Source organism: Prionailurus viverrinus, chromosome D4, assembly GCF_022837055.1.
Source record: "Prionailurus viverrinus isolate Anna chromosome D4, UM_Priviv_1.0, whole genome shotgun sequence".
Lineage (NCBI taxonomy): Eukaryota > Metazoa > Chordata > Mammalia > Carnivora > Felidae > Prionailurus > Prionailurus viverrinus.
The window spans coordinates 84,704,332-84,720,076 of record NC_062573.1 but is presented as its reverse complement, the minus strand read 5'-3'; the positions used below and the strand labels follow the sequence as shown (position 1 = coordinate 84,720,076).

Sequence of the window (15,745 nt, the reverse complement as noted above, 5' to 3'; positions counted from 1 at the left end):
TTTATCAAACCCGATAGGCAGGACACCTCCATCCTGGGCGAACCCAAATATTGACTTGCTCTGTTTGTGCAGCCACGAAATGAAGACAGTCGCAGAAAACCAAAAACAAAGTAGGTTGATAGCACTGCAGACTGGTGATCAACAACTCCAAAGAACATCCTGATTGTACCCTGCCACATGTTTGAAAAGGGATCATATCCAGGACAAAGAACTTGAACCTTTCAACAAGCGAATGACAAAAAAAATCCAGTTGTAAAACAGACAAGACTTAGACATTCACCCAGGAAGCTATCCCCACGGACAATAAACACACGGACAGGTGCTCAACACCACTGTGCACCAGGGAGAGGCAAACGAAATCATAGTGGCCGCCATTGCACATACGAGAATGGCCGACCTACAAAAGGCCGGAGGTCCAAGTGCTGGTGAGGAGGGAAACCACCAGATCTCACATCCCGAGACAATGAAAACACTAGATCCGCTTGGGAAAACTCTTTGGAAGTTTCTAATAAAATTAAACATGTTGAGTATCCTGTGAGCTGGGGACTGACCCCCCAGGTGTATACTTAAGAGAAAATAATGTGTACCTCCGCAAAAACTTGTCCATCGATATGAGATGGACTCATGGATGATGAGATGGATGAGAAGCTGTACTCATTGTAACTCAAACCCCAAAACAACTCACATATCCATCAACGGGAAAACAGATAAACCGATCCACTCAGTGGACCTCAACACGAAAGTAAGAAGAAAAAAGAACACCTGATAACACACAGCTTCAGCATGGGTGAATGTCAAAAGCAGAGGTTAAGCGAAGGGGGCCAAATACAGAAAAGCGTGTGCTGTATGATGATTCTATCCCGCAAACTCATCCATGCGTAGAGCGCTCAGAATGATGGCTACCGCCGGAGGGGGTGATTGAACGTTGCCTCAGGAGGGACTTAAGAGAACTTTCCGGGGAGAGGGAAATGGCCTGTAGCTCGATCGGGGTGGTGGTTACATGGGTGTATACGACTGTCGAAATTCATGAAACTGTATTCCTGAGCTTTGTGCATTTTATTCCACATAAATTACATCTCAATGAAAAATAAAGCCTGCCCAGCGATACCGTAGTCCCGTGGTTATCTTCTACCGGCAGCGAACGACAGTTGTATCGTTCAACATCTTCACACGCATTTCATTTTCAGGTGTGTTTTGTTTTGGTTTGTTCTGTTTTTCGATTTTAACCATTTTCATAGGTATCACAGCTGGCTTCTCTCCCAGAACAATCTATCCAAGAGGTCGAGGCAGAGGTTTAGACCTTTATGACCTAGACTCAGAAATCAACTTGTGCAACTTTCTGTTGGTCACATGGGTCAGCCCTGATTCTTTGTGGGAGGGACCCGTGTCCATGACTGTGAAGACCAGGCGGTAAGGATCAGTGAGGGTCATCTGGAGGTTGGCTACCACGTTCACATGGGTGAATTTTTTTTTAGATTTGGCAAATGTGCTGTATCAGAATGAACTATGGCATTTCTCCCAATTGCGTCCGAGTTTATCGGGGGTGCACGTTGGGCAGCTGACACGTTGACGGTCTTCCTGATGAGGTAAGAACCAAGACTTGCCCGGGACTCACTTCCTCAGGCAACCCCATGTCCAACAAAACTAAATGCGGGCTTCTGGGACATGCAGAATGGTTGCAGAAATACGGGTTATTGTTCTGGGGGCTGGGAACCGGCTTGCTAAATCTGGTGAGTGTGAGGCCAGATCCTTGATCATCCTGCGTGCCCCATAAGCCCTTCGTCTTTTCCACAAGGAGCCACGTCATGGGTTTGGCACTGGGGAATTCAAATTCTGAGGTCTGCAAGGTTCTACATCAATTCCAGTGAGAGACAGCCCCGGTTTCACGCAAATGAATGGCATTCAGGCCCCTAGATCCGTGTACTGATAGCAAGCAGAATAGGTACTGAGGGGGACTTTAGTTTCTTTGCACTTTTCATTGACGAGGACAAGGTGATCTGGTTTTGGTCTTTACTTCCTTTGGTCTTTGGGTTTGAAATTGTCAGAGAATTTTTTTTAAATTTTTTTTTCAACGTTTATTTATTTTTGGGACAGAGAGAGACAGAGCATGAACAGGCAAGGGGCAGAGAGAGAGGGAGACACAGAATCGGAAACAGGCTCCAGGCTCTGAGCCATCAGCCCAGAGTCTGACGCGGGGCTCGAACTCACGGACCGCGAGATCGTGACCTGGCTGAAGTCGGACGCTTAACCGACTGCGCCACCCAGGCGCCCCTTGTCAGAGAATTTAATTTCTCCTGAAGAACATGCCGATGGGAGGAAATGTTCCCTTAAACTGGGATATTTCTAGAGTTCTTCAAATTATTTGGGGAGCATTTAAATTTTCTATTTCGTATTATTGAGGACTCTTGGTGAACTATTTGAAGGCAGACATAACCGGTACAATGGCTCCGTCTTGGGCACAGAGTGATCTTGGCGCTAATCTAATGTCTTCTGAGTTGTTTCAGAGCTTTGGGGTCAAACTTTTCCTGTTTCTGTCATTTATTGAGCACTTCCTGTCCGTTCGGATGACTACAGGCCACCTCATCTGCCTCAACTATCTTGGCGTGGGCTCCCCCTGCCAGCACATCACTGCTTCCCTGATCACTGCTTCAACTGATTTCTGGTTGAGAATCAGTCAGCCCACCTGACTGCAGACACACACCGCGTCGTCAAGGTCGGCCTCATCAGCCACGCGTGTGCTGTTTTGGCCGCAGATGCTGGTTCCTCTGACTGACTTGCCAGACGGCTCAGAACTCACGGTGAGAAATGGTGATGACGTCTATTGGGAGCCCAGGCGAGGAACCCACCAGTGTCGAGCCTCTTCTGATGTTCTCCTATCCCCCTTGGTAGAGAAAGATAGAAGCCACCAGATGGTAAATCGTTTATCCCCTAAACATCCAGCGCACCTGCCCCCATGCAGAGTCACACGACCTGCCTCCTCCCCTTGTTATCCAGAGACGAGCTGCCCTCCTATAAAGCCACTCAGCGCCTCCCTCCGCCCAATACCACCCAGTATTGGGGTCCCTTGTCCCCTCACATCCTCAGCTGGGTTCTTGCAGGAAAATGCGAGGCAGCCTCAAGCGTCTCTTATGAAACGGAAACAGGAGCAAAATGACAAAACTCTACAGGCGCCATCTCTCAACTTTGCATTTCCAGGGATTTCTCACAAGACTCGTCTGCACTTTTAATTCTCTTCTTTTTACCCCCAGGCGCTGGTCACCCTCCCTAGTCTGGCATCTGCCCTCACCACTGGGACGTAGCCGTGCCTCTGCGGGGATGGCTATGGGGAACCATCTTCCTGAATCTTGATCGGAGGGCCCTGGAGGAGCGGACCTCTTCTCTTTCGGCTGCTGAACCGAGATGGGAAGGCGGCTCGATTCCGGCCATCCTGTGCCCTACGCATCCTGCACACCCGGCCGAAATGTTGAGAACGCAGAGCAGAGAGATAGAAAGATGGGCTATTTGGGTCACGGTGGGATTGCCAACCCCCTAGCCGTTCTGCCCTCCGTGTGTGAGCCAACAGTCACCTCCATTGTCCACATCGCCTCAGGTCGAGGTTTCAGCGACTTGCAGACCTTTGTGTTCTCTTGGCTTCAACTATCGTTGACTTGCAGACTATGCGCACGTTGGCACCGGGCTGGACGAATCCTCAGAGTCTGGAATGCGCAAAGCTTCAGTACCTAGTTAGGTCAAAGACTCCTTTAGCGCAGGAAGCCTGAAGACCACACTGCGATCTGTCCCCCTTCCACATTCCGCACTGGACCGTGTGCTGCCCACACCCATCCTGCTACGCAAGTAGAGACCTGGACACCCTCCCTGGTACCCCCTTCTCCCTCACCCTTCCTAGCCAAACCTCCAGCCTAGAAAGTCTCTCTCATGCTGCTTCTCCTCTCGTCCTCATCGCCTGTCCCCCAGGACACGCCATCACCCCTGTCTTCCGGCCCCGGACTCCCCGATCGCGTGTCTGCTATCAACCCTCCCCTGTCTCCCTACATGGTCATCGCATGACCCCCCGACCAGGCCTGTTTTCGTTCGCCATCGTGTCTCCAGAGCCCAGCACTGTGATGTCACCTAGAACGTGCCAGTAAAGACTTGGTGCTCCCGGAGCAGGTCCCTTCCAGAGCGTATGCACCCCCGGGGCGGGCAGGTGCCTACGCACACAGTGCCGGAGGGCGGCCTAATTTCTCAGGCCTCGTTGTTCCGCAGCCGGAAAGACTGACATTGGTGCAGGCAGTGTCTTGTCTGATCACGTCCCCCTTGGGTACCGGCTAGGTAACAGGCCCTCTGGGCAGATAGAGAGGACAAGGTCCACAGGGCCTGCATCAGGGGCACAGACAGGCCGAGGGAAGCGCCCCTTCACACAGCTGGGTCTCGTAGCAGCTGCACCTAAAAGGGAGGTGGAGACAGAGCACAGAAAGTCATGGTGTCTTCTCCCTGAACAGATATGACTTAAGGAGCCGGCCAGCGGCTCTGTCATCATGACGGCCATATGGTGTCCCTCCACTGTACGTGCCGAAGTCACCGTGTGTCATGCTGAGCGGCCCCACCGGCAGGTGCGTTTCCGAGTCAACCTGTGCGGTGAGCCTGGCCTTAGTGGGTGAGGAAGAAAGGGGGCATGGGAATCACAGCCTCGCCCAGGGGCTGGAGGCTGGCTCCCCATCTGCCAGCAGCAGCAAAGCACCTGCAGAGAACCATTGGCCCCTCGGTCCAAGGTAAGGGGAGGAGGGAGACGATTCGCAGCCACGGCAAGAGGGGGGCTGGGGAGGCGGCGTCCTCGGGGAGCGGCGCACTCAAGAAAAGGAAGGGGAGAGAAAGTTCACAGGAGAGAAGTGGCTGAGTCTGTGGGGTCTTTGCGGGAGAGTGGGAAAGGACCGTTTGGAAGGGGCTTGGACCCCGAGCGGTCCCAAGTGGGGGCATTTCGTTCCACTGTCACGCTTGGCAGAGCTATGACAATTTTGAGTTGAGGCCACCCCACGTTTCTAGGGAAGCGGCACCAACAGAGGCGGGGGTCTTGCCCTCTGACCCGACTGTCCCCAGCACGAGTGAGCGGACTGAGCTGACCCCCGTCACGTGCCGAGACAGAATGTTTCTGTTTTAGTCACTCCGTGGGTCATCGACCACAAATGCACGCACACGCGGGGGCTGGGAGGGATCTGCCCCCTCCCCGTTACTAGAGCACTGGGCCCACCCCCTCCTGTTTTAACTGTCTAAACACGAAAAGACGTTAGTACCTGGAGAAACTTCTCTCTGAGACTGAAGTTCGTTTCCTGACTGCCGACTGGCGTCCGAGCAAGGAGAAACACCTCCAAAGGGACGTCACGCGAGGCAGAAACGTCTTTTCCCTGTAAAGCCTGTTGTGAACGTCACCTTCTTGCCTGGCCCGGTGGGCTGACTGGCCCTGGGCTCTGCGCCCGCGGGCGGCGACCCGTTCGTAGACACACGGGGGGGGGGGGGGGGGGGGCGGTGATGCGTCTCCGATGTCAGGGGTCCACCTCAGGCACACAATGTAGAATCTGTCATCCCCGGGAGACTGGTGGGGGGTGGGGGAAGCCTGAGATAATCTGGGAGAATCTTCGAGGCGGCATCTGGTCGGAGGAGACGCTCTGGGTCACGAGCCACACCCTCCGGGAGCGTTCCTCTCCTGCCGACTCTGCGTTAGCCCCCGAATCCTACCACCCACCCGTCTCCCCGGCTCTGGGCTCTTTTTACCCTAAACTCAGATGCCTTTGGATCTCTTGCTCCAGTGGCCGTCCGCGTCATAGGGGAGCCCTAATTCCCTGAGCGTGCAAGAGACAGGCAGCATCTGAAGGGAGGCGGGGGAGGGAGAGACAGGGGAGGGAGAGCCACGCCAACACCGGCTTGGCCACTGAGTCACATTTCCTGAAGGAGGCGCGGGAAAGTCGCCTTGCAAACCCCAGACTCAAGGTCCTGTCACCAACTCATCCTTCGGTGGGATTAGGACCCACAAACCTGCCACAAACTTGCACTCTGACTTCACCACCCTGCTCTTCAGGGAGCCGTTCGCAAGCAGGTGCACAGCCTGCCCTGGCCCCGGCTGCCTTTGGGGCCACCATGCCCCCACTGGACCCCACTGGACAGAGAGAGGCATTCGCTTTTCTTCTGTGCTGTCACACTGGCTGGAATCCAGTTCCACGGAAATAAATACGCACCGTGCGTGATCCTACCTGGCGGGGAGCCACGTGCTTTGACCAATGGCAGCTGCCGGACGCGGCAAACGATTCGCTGCAGAGGGCGAGGGGCCCGTGGGGTTCAAGTGAGATGTGCGTCGGCATGGGGGCCTGGCCGGACAACGACCCACTTTCCACGTCTGCTCCCACCCCCAACGACCGGCTACAATCTGTAGGAGCAGCTGTTTAAACGGACCCTTTCTTGGATGCTGCTTCTCCTCTGGTCCCTCGCGAAGATGTTCAGGGACGCTGGCGACCGGAGCTGGTGCCGCTCGGGCGGGCTTCACCGTGTCAGGGCAGGCCCCCCGGGGGCCCTCGCTGAGCGCCTCTTACACGAAGTCTGTTGCTGGAAACGGAGCAGGTCAGAGCCGAGGGCCAGAGCCGGGAGGAGCGACGTGCCCACCGCAGGGACCGGTGTGGCCTGGGCAGCCAGGAGGGACACGCACTAACAGGGCTGGACGCCGGACGGCCCGAGATCTCACGACGGCCAAGCTCCGCTCTTCCGAAGCCGGGGGGAGCTTCCGCACGGCCTGCGTTTGTGCGGCGCCTTGTCATTTGCGAGCGCGTTCACCCAGTCCCCTCACTGGACTTCAGAATCACGAGAACCGGTGAGGTATGAGTCTTGCCCCCGTCACGGCGTCTTGCGTTCGCGGCTCATCGGTCTTCCTTCGTCGCTGGAGCGGCTGAGGTGCTGTGAGGCGTCTCCATTTCAGAGTGGGGACGGGCCCCTCACATGTCCTGGCGGACGGGAGCGTTCTGTTTCCCTAACACTTGCCTCCCCAAGTGTTACAGACGGTCCTGCCGTATCAGGACACGCGATGCCTGAAGTGATGTGTGTCCTTGGGCTGAAGACCCGAGCTCGCCTCCGTCCCCGGGCGTGCCAAACCCCACGCCGCTCGCCGTCCTCCGGGACGGTGCTCGCCGTGAGCATCGAGAGGCGCCGCCCGCGGAAGGCAACCGTCCCCACCGACTGCCTGTCACAGCAGGAGGCGTCCTTTGTTCCTGCACCTTTGGTTGTGTGTGGCCTGTTGGCCGAGGGACCGCGCAGGGTGGGACTGACTCCTCATCAGCCCGAGGCTGAAATGACCTCCCGCTTCACAGCTGGAGGAAGGCAGCTACTCTGACGGAAAGAAGAAATGAAAATAGAAGATAGTGCTCACAAAATAGGCAGAACCATAGAAAGATCCCTCCGGGCTCCCAGGAGAGCAGGTGGCCTGGGTCCAGAGCTGTGTAGCCGGGGGGATGGGAGCCAGAATGCACCTGCCGGGCAGAGGGAGCACCGGCCGTTCTCCCTGCCCCTCCCGTACCTGCAGCAAAGGCCGCCCTCCAGCCCGGACCGAGTAACTCGGGCCATGAGGGGACGCGGCGGGTGGCTCTGTCCAATCTGGGATGACCGTCTGTGGGAGGAAGCTACGTCATAGGAACCCCTGTGGGGGCCTGAACGATCCAGTATTGCACATGACTGAGGACGCTGGAGAAGGTTGTCGTCCGCGGTCGATCTCCCAGAAGGGTGGGCTTGTTGGGGCTGCGGGTGAGGGAAGGGGTCTACGCTTCTCCTGTGAACGTCTGTCAGTCACCCTGACTCGTGAGTGGGGGACGTCAGTGTGCTGCCCCACGTGGCCTCCCTGTTCTCTCTCTGCCCCTCCCCTGCTCATGCTCTGTCTCTCTCTGTCACAAAAATAAATAAAAACATTAAAAAAAAAAAATGAAGACAGAGTGAAGCCAGCCGCTTTCCCAAGGCGCGGGCAGCACATCTCGGCGCGGTGACGGGCCTGTGAGTTACAGACGGTTCAGCAGGAGCACAGAGGGCAGGGCTGAGGGCCTCACAAAGGGGGAGAGGTCTGTCGCAGATGAAGCAGATACCACATGGGGCCCGATCATACGGGGTAAAAGAATACAACTTTTATCTTGATGTCTGTGGGTGAGCCACCGGAGATTTGGGGCCATGCTTCTCTGACTGGCGAAAACATCCATTTGCCTGTGAAACAAGCCCTTGCCGATCAACCGAGGGGAGACAGAACTGAGTTACAACTCCGGCAGCTTCTATTTAAGGCCTTGTGACTCACCCCGTGGCGGTGCAGAGATTGCTAAGGCCCGTGGCCTCCTGTAAACACCTGTCACTTCCCCGCTCTGCAGAAACGCTGGGGCGGATGAGGTCACGCGCGTGGAATGTTCGGGAGCTTCTCGGAGAAAGGAACCAGATACATCTGGGACGATACTATCGTCACCCCAGCCGTCTGGGATTCCGCTTTCTAGCAAACCCAAGGGCCCCGAAGCCAGAAGCTACAAAATAAGGAAAAATAAAGGAAGGTGCCCGGCCCCAGAGAAAGCAGGAAGTAGACCAGGAAATGGCTGTAAGGTCAGAGATAACACGAAGCAGGATACGCCCTGTCGTGAGGGAAGCTTCGTGGCCCCTGGAGGGAATGATGGCAGCGGCCGGCCGCCCCACTGTGCACAGACCTCCCAGAAGTGAGTGATGCGGGGTGCGGGGGGGGGGGGATGAGCAGGATATAAAGGGAAGACAGCAGACGGGCAGGAAGTGGCAGAGACCAGAGGGTCCCGGAGGGCAGCAAGAGATGGGGGAAGCAGCTGGGCTCCCCCCGAGGGGCGCGGAAGGTGGGGAGGAGGGTTTGTACCAGTTTGGGGGCGGCGGCCAGCCTCTCCCAGGCTCAGCAGCCCCACCGTTTTGCCGACTGTCCCACGGATCAGGGGGCGGGGCTTCCTCTTGGACAGCGCGGGTGCAGCCGTGGAAGGAACAAAATAGAGGTTCTAGGGAGGCCGGTGGTGTGGCTGCGCGGGCGTAGCCCAGTGTGCAGGCCCGAGGGGCCCAGGGGACAGGTTGGGAGCAGTGAGAGGAGGCCGCGTGAGAGTAAAGAACGAGCGAGCGCCTGCCATCACATCATGGTCCCAGCCAGCTGCTGGAGGCACAGCGCCCTTCCCCGGGTCCTCCGGAAGGCGGCTGCCCTTCTTTACAGCACACCCCCCACCCCCCACCGGTACTCACCGCCTCCCTCCAGCTCACGCCGCACTGCCCGCACTTGGCTGCGTGTTGAAGTCATCTGGGGGCTCCTGCCTCACCCCCTCCGGCTGTGTCGGGACCCCCGGGCGAGCGCCCTGGGCAGGGCTGCACCCCCTCCCCTCCCCCTCCCCGGGATCTGCTCTGATACCCCTTGCCCTTTCCCGGCCCGTGGCCCGGCCGGTCCTGGCGGTGGGCCTGCCTCCCCCACCCGAGCCGAGGCTCCCCTGCAGCCCCTCCCGCCCCCCCGGCTGTTAAAGGAGAACATACCTCCCGCTCCTAGAACTCGTCCTCTTTGTCACTTTCCGTTTGTTTGTGTCAGTTCCTTGACAAGCTGACGGTTTCCGCGATGGTCTGTAAGCCACTGGGTGGGTGTCTGATCAGCATTGCGTCCATTGGTGCCCGTCCGCGTGTCTGGCACGTAAATACAGGGAGAGAAAGCAGGAGAAGGAAGAAACAAGCCTTTTCTGTAACAGCTTTGCCTCCCCCAGACATTCCTGCGCACCTTCCAGGCCTTAGCCTCAGGGGCGGGCGGAGAGAGGTGGCCGCCGCTTTGTCCGCTTTCTAGAGAGTTCCGGGTCACCCTTTGGGAATACGCATCCGGGTTCCACACACGCAAGGACTGAAATACCTCAAATGCACTCTTACTTGTTACGTCTTTTAACCACGTTGGACAAACATGATTCCCCTCCTGATTTCGGTTCCTCTTTCTTGATAAACCATGTATGTCCAGAAATAACATGAAGGGCGCCCGGGCGGCTCAGGGCGTTAAGGGTCCGACTCCCGACTTCGGCTCAAGTCACGGTCTCACGGTTCGTGAGTTCGAGCCCCACGTCGGGCTCTGCGCTGACAGTCGGGTGAAGCCTGCACGGCTGGAGTGATTGACGGAGACGCGAGAGAGCCGGGCCCCGATCCTGGGCAGCTCGGCCCTGCTCCAGCGCTGCCCGGCCCTGCTCCACGGCCGGTGGCTGACCCTCCTGCCCCCTCTTTACCAGCAGCTGGTGGTCGCTGCCTCCGGCCTCTTCTGTGAGAACAAAGTGACACGACAGACAGCCACGGCCGTGGAGCACGCACAGTAGGCCTTCAGCTCCCGGGAGCCCGGCAGTCACGCGGGACACGCGGGAACTCTGGTTCCCTCCTTCCTCTTCCTAACGACATGGGGCGGCGTCTCCTTGAGGAATGTCCCGCCCATTTGCTTGGACGACCACCCGAGGCCCAGAGCCTGGCCTCTACATTTGTTTGGGAAGGTAGACCGGTCCCAGGAGCAGGGACAGCAGCATAGAGGACACTTCACAAACGGAGGGTCAGCCCCGAAAACCTAAAACGCGGCGTCTGTGTCCCGAGGCCCAGAGTAAACGGGCCTCTATTTCCCGTGGAAACAAACCCGACATTAGCGAGGCCGCACTCGCCCCGCTGCTGGAGGCTGACGTGGGTGGGAAAAGCCTCCACACAGAGGATGGTGTCCAGCGGGACACCAAGGACGGAGAGAAAGGAAATTCTTGTAAATCGCTGCACATGATGAGACTGTGGTTTGGGGAGACACAGACAGAGCCGGGAGTGGCCGCCTGGCACTTGGCTTGGAACCGGCCCTGACGCCCCTCTGAGCGGCTTTCCCGTTACTTCCGTGGGAACGCGCACACCCGCGCACCCCAGCCTGTGCTGAGACGTTGCTTTCGTTATGAGTTCTGCTGCTCCGGTCTCCTTCCGGACGGTTCCCCGGCCGGAAGCAACTGCACAGGTTGCAAAAGGGTGCTAACAGGTCCCCCAGCTGGGTTCAGATCCACCTTGCCGCCCAGAAAGCAAAGCACCGCTTCTCTCTCTCTCTCTCTCTCTCTCTTGCTCGCTCCATGAGCTCTGAATCTATTCCAACACCGCGTCAACATTCGAGCAGGAAGGAGAGGGTGTGAACTTCGGTAACCTCCATCCCTTGCTCCCGTTCCCAGACATCTGCATCACGTCCCCGGAGCGCCAGAGCAGAGGCGAGTTGCATACGCAGGGGCTGAGCTGCGTGCGCTCTGGGCCGTCTATGCTCCGCCCACGTCAGAGCGTTTTTATGATCGTGCAAAACACTTTTGTGTTTAATGCGAAGCAGATTTCTTTGTGTAACCAAGACGGAAAGGATGTCCCTCGACAGTAGCTCTTGACTCCAAGGACGACGGCGGGATGGGACGGGGCGCGCCTGAGTCTGTTGTAACCGTGCGAGGTCGGTCCGCCGCGGGAGGCATGTGCTTACCTGGGCGCCGCTCCAGGCCCTGACAAATTCTGACTCATTACGTACAAGGACATTTTCACTCGTTGTTGGACGTGAGGTCAAATTAATCCTCAAAGAAAGTGTTCTCGAAGAAACTTCACATCGCATAAAGCTGTCATCGTTTGAAACAGGGCCTGAGGGGCGGGGACCCATCAGCCTTTGGGATTCCCTAATGGCATCTGCGGTGGCCGCCAGCCTCCCCCCTACACCGTGCAGGCCGGGCTGAATGCAGACGCTTCTCCGGGCCAGGGGCGGCAGGGGCGGGGACCGTCTGCAGGAAAGGAACAGCAGCGTGCGTGTCCCCCCTAGGCCACCGTTTGTCCCCTGTGCTTGTGAGTACTTTGGATCAGGGTGTTCTAAGTTAATACGTACCTGATTCCTCTGAGCATCTTGTTACAACGCAGCGTCTCACCCCCTGGGTCCGGGGCACGGCCTGAAATCCTGCATTTTGGACAAGCTCCGAGATCCGTGGATCACGCTTAGCTCATGTGATCCTCATAACAGAACTAGGGATTCAATACTATTACCTTTTGTTTGCAAAGTGTTTTTATTTATTTTGGGGGGAGACAGAGAGAGAGAGAGCGTGAGCAGGGGAGAGGCGGAGACGGAGGGAGACAGAATCGGAAGCAGGCTCCAGGCTCCGAGCTGTCAGCACAGAGCCCGAAGCAGGGCTTGAACCCGTTAACCGCGAAGTCATGACCTGAGCCGAAGTCAGACGCTTAACCGACTGAGCCCTCCCCCAGGCGCCCCACTATTACCCTCTTTATAGGTGTGGCTCCCAGGGTTGCCTTCCAAACCAGGCGGTCTCCCAGAGGGAGCGACCCTCTCTGCCCACAGGGGCACGGGGGAGCCAGAACAAGCAGGAGGAAGGTGGGGTGGGCGGGTGGCATTGTCACTCTGCTCCCTCCCATGCATACTGCTTACCCTTTACTTTCTCTGGAAGGAGGTCAGCAGGGCGGGGAGGGAGCCGGATTCTCTCCCTAACCGTGTGCAAGAAGGCCCAGAGGGTCACCGTAAATACTGCACCCCAACGGGGTCTGCCTTCCGCAGAGAGAAGGCTAGCAAAGATCCAGAGTCCCTTAGGACCCCACAGGTCCAGGATGCCGCGGAAAGTCACTCGTCACCCCAAGAACAAGGAAAACCAGAACTTGAACGAGAAGCAACCATCTGCAGACATGGGCGCTGAGGTGACGTGGAGATTGGAGTCGTCTGACGAGGACCTTAAAGCAGCCGTTCTAAAACTGGGGGGACGGGCAGCTCGGAATTCTCTAGAAGCCACTTCGAGTGTCAGCAAAGAAATCAATAATAGAAAAATGCCTCATGTGAAAATTACAGAACAATCTACAATCACAAAATTACCCCCAAAGCTGCTGCACGGGCCTGGAGGAAGGAGGGAATGAAGGTGACAGAGTCCGTGAACTTGAGTTCAGAGCCTTAACTTACCCACGCTAACGGCAGAGAGAAGACAGACGTGTGGAGGAAAATGACAGACATGCTCCAGGCACCTGTGGAACAAGGACAAGATCCTCCATGGGCGTCATCGGAGTTCGGCAAAGGGGGAGAGATTGAGCCTGGAAAAAACATTGAAGAAGTGTAATGGCTGGAAACTTTCCAAATTTGGCAAATAGGTGAAACCCAGAGACATTCGCGCCAGGACTCTACCTCATTAAACACGTGATGTCAGGTCCCAGAGTGTGGCACCATCATGGGCTGAGCGTGGAGCGTCCAGGAGAGCCATGTGACAGAGAGGAGTGCCACCGGGCACGAACCCAGCTCCTGGGGACACCTACTGAGTCCTCGCTTTCAGGGCAGGTCCTGGGCTGCAAGAACGGATGGGGACGTGCTTGCCCAGGGAGATCACAGGCTAGCTGGGGAGGGGGACGCATTGGCAATCCACGAAAGTGACTACAGGATGATTGTTCTGCTCCCCTGGGGCCTGCCGGTGACCTTAAGTCCTCCACCCTACACGTCTGTAAAGTGGGTGTCCAAACTCCTGTGCTCGATGCCTAGAACACCGTTGTGCAAAACACCCGTGTAAAACAAAACAATGTTTTATTTATTAAACATTTTTTAACCCAATTTATTGTCAAGTTAGCTAAAAGAGTGTTTACGGTTGCTCTTTGTTTGGGGAGTAGATTCCCATGATTCCTCACTTACATACGACGCCCAGTGCTCATCCCAACAAGTGCCCTCCTCAATGCCCAGCACCCATTTTCCCCTCCCCCGTCCCCTCCCCCCACCATCAACCCTCAGTTTGTTCTCTGTATTTAAGAGTCTCTTATGCTTAATATTTTACAGAATCGAAGGCAAGTTCTCCCTGGTTTTGTGAAGCGGGGCCCTTCTGACTGCTGACTCGGGCAAGGATGTGCTTAGCTGAGTCGTCCCGTCTCTCCTGGCATCAGGGCTCCATGCTGTGAATGCAAGAGGTGGTCGGAGAAAATGATTCTCCTTCCTATGGCTTAATCCGAGGAGGCAGGCGAGGCGCCTTGCGTGTGGGAGGAGTTTCTCACCACGTCTGGGACCCTGGTTAGGGATCTCGCAAAATTACCCACTGAAAGTGATTTTCTTTTCCCTATAAGTTCTCTAGAATAATGGCTTGACAAACTCAGAATTTCATGGGCTCTGTAAATCAGTTCCGCCCTTGAACACTTTCTTGTACACCCGCGGGCAACTCGTGAATCCTTTCCCAAAAAAGGTAGAGTCAGTAGAAACGTGCTCTGCCGCGTTTTGAGATCCCTGTATGAGCCATATGAGGGCCACACACTCATTCACATCTGCTCGCTGCTCATCTGATCTCACCCGTGAGAAAAAGGAGGCGGTGGGCCGGGAAGGTAGGGGTGTGGAGCCCAGTGGGTTCTTGGGGGAGGTGGGGACTGGCGGGAGCAGCCGTCAGGGGCATCGGAGTGGCCCCAGCAGAGACTGGGTGGGGACTGGGGGCCTCGCAAGGAGCCTGGGCGTGCCGCCATGGTGCAGGACGGAAGGGGACCTGCACCTGCTCCAACGACCCTGAGGGCCACCCTGGACTGTTTTCCTGGTCCCGATTGGATTACTTTGTACCTTTCTTCCCCTCAAGCCCTTCTCCCTCCTCACCTGTGCTGTACTCGCAGCCGGTGAGTTAGTCTCACCCCCACCTCGTCATCACAGGGTCATCAACGCTTGATTCTTCTGCACACACCTCCTTCTCCTTTCCTGGGGCAACTCCTTTCCTTCCTCAGCGTGCATCGTGGGTCGTGTCTCTTTTTTTTTACTTTCTCTCTTGTTTCCGGTCTTCTGTCTCCGTGGGATCACTCCCCACGCCCTACAAATATTTCCCATGGCTACAAATAACAATGTTCCCGGAGGGGTGGCTGCTCAGCTTCTCTACCCCAGCTCCGGTGCCCGTCACGTGGGCCACTTTCTTTGGGCACTCACAGATGTGCTAGACCTGGGCACTAGGTCTCAGTGAGAGGATCCGGAGAAGAGCTTCTTCTGACGGGGACTGGTCTCTGTGTCTTGCGGGAGCCCCGCCAATGGGGCCAATCTGGCCTTGGCTCTTGGAAAGCGGTAATCATCCAGACCTTTCCGATCTTCAGCAGCCCTTCTTCTACTGACCAGGCTCTTTGCAACCATAACAGAGTACAGTGGGGAGATTCCACCTGTCGAAGTCGGAGATTGAAGATTTTAGGTGCTCTGCTGGAATTATCTTTCGGGGTGCAGGCTGAATTAGGAGGGCAAGATTGGGGTGGACCTGGTTTCCCATCTAGGCAAGTTCTCTTGGCTAACAAGGACAGATCTACGTGTAAACCATTTACCAACGTTGAGTTAAAGGCCACCCTGGTGGACTCAACGTCTACAGGGAGACCAGAATTTTCTTTAAAAACAATTTGCAGCCTGTGGTAGTAATCGTCAACACGTTTGGCAGACTTCTGTGTGCATGTCTGAGTTTCGTTCCAGACTCCTGGTTTATGAAAAGCCTTTGGGATGGCGGGGGGCAGCCTTGTGTGAATGGCCCGAGCCTGGTCATGTGAAGGAGTTGGTGGTTGATTTAACTCAAAATTCTGAAGATTGTTCAGGGCTTTGATCCAGTGCTGATCTTGACCTCCAAGTGTGCGGACCAACGGATAAAGACCGAGAAGCCAACTCAGTTAAGTGTAAATTACAATATGTGATTCTTCGGCAAATCTATGAGGGTCCCCACTTCCCTGGAGGAAGCCTTTTACCACAGCTCTAAGTTCAGCGTTGGTCCATGGGTTTTGAGCGACTCGTGGTTTT

General features: G+C 56.2%; 2 long non-coding RNA genes across 3 annotated transcripts; both read right to left on the bottom strand.

Moving 5' to 3' along the window:
• Positions 1-2,701: 2,701 nt before the first annotated feature.
• On the bottom strand, positions 2,702-7,000 carry LOC125150950 (uncharacterized). 2 transcript variants are annotated; one of them, XR_007146553.1, is made up of 6 exons: positions 5,749-7,000; positions 5,271-5,624; positions 4,199-4,425; positions 3,567-3,719; positions 3,287-3,443; positions 2,702-2,881 (listed from the first exon to the last, which is right to left on the bottom strand). It is a non-coding gene; the product is annotated as an uncharacterized LOC125150950 (long non-coding RNA). The 2 variants fall into 2 exon arrangements; XR_007146552.1 differs by having other exon boundaries at positions 5,271-7,000.
• A 54-nt stretch (positions 7,001-7,054) lies between these two features.
• LOC125150951 (uncharacterized) lies at positions 7,055-9,381 on the bottom strand. The gene is made up of 3 exons (XR_007146554.1): positions 8,864-9,381; positions 8,294-8,407; positions 7,055-8,205 (listed from the first exon to the last, which is right to left on the bottom strand). It is a non-coding gene; the product is annotated as an uncharacterized LOC125150951 (long non-coding RNA).
• Between the last annotated feature and the right edge of the window lie 6,364 nt (positions 9,382-15,745).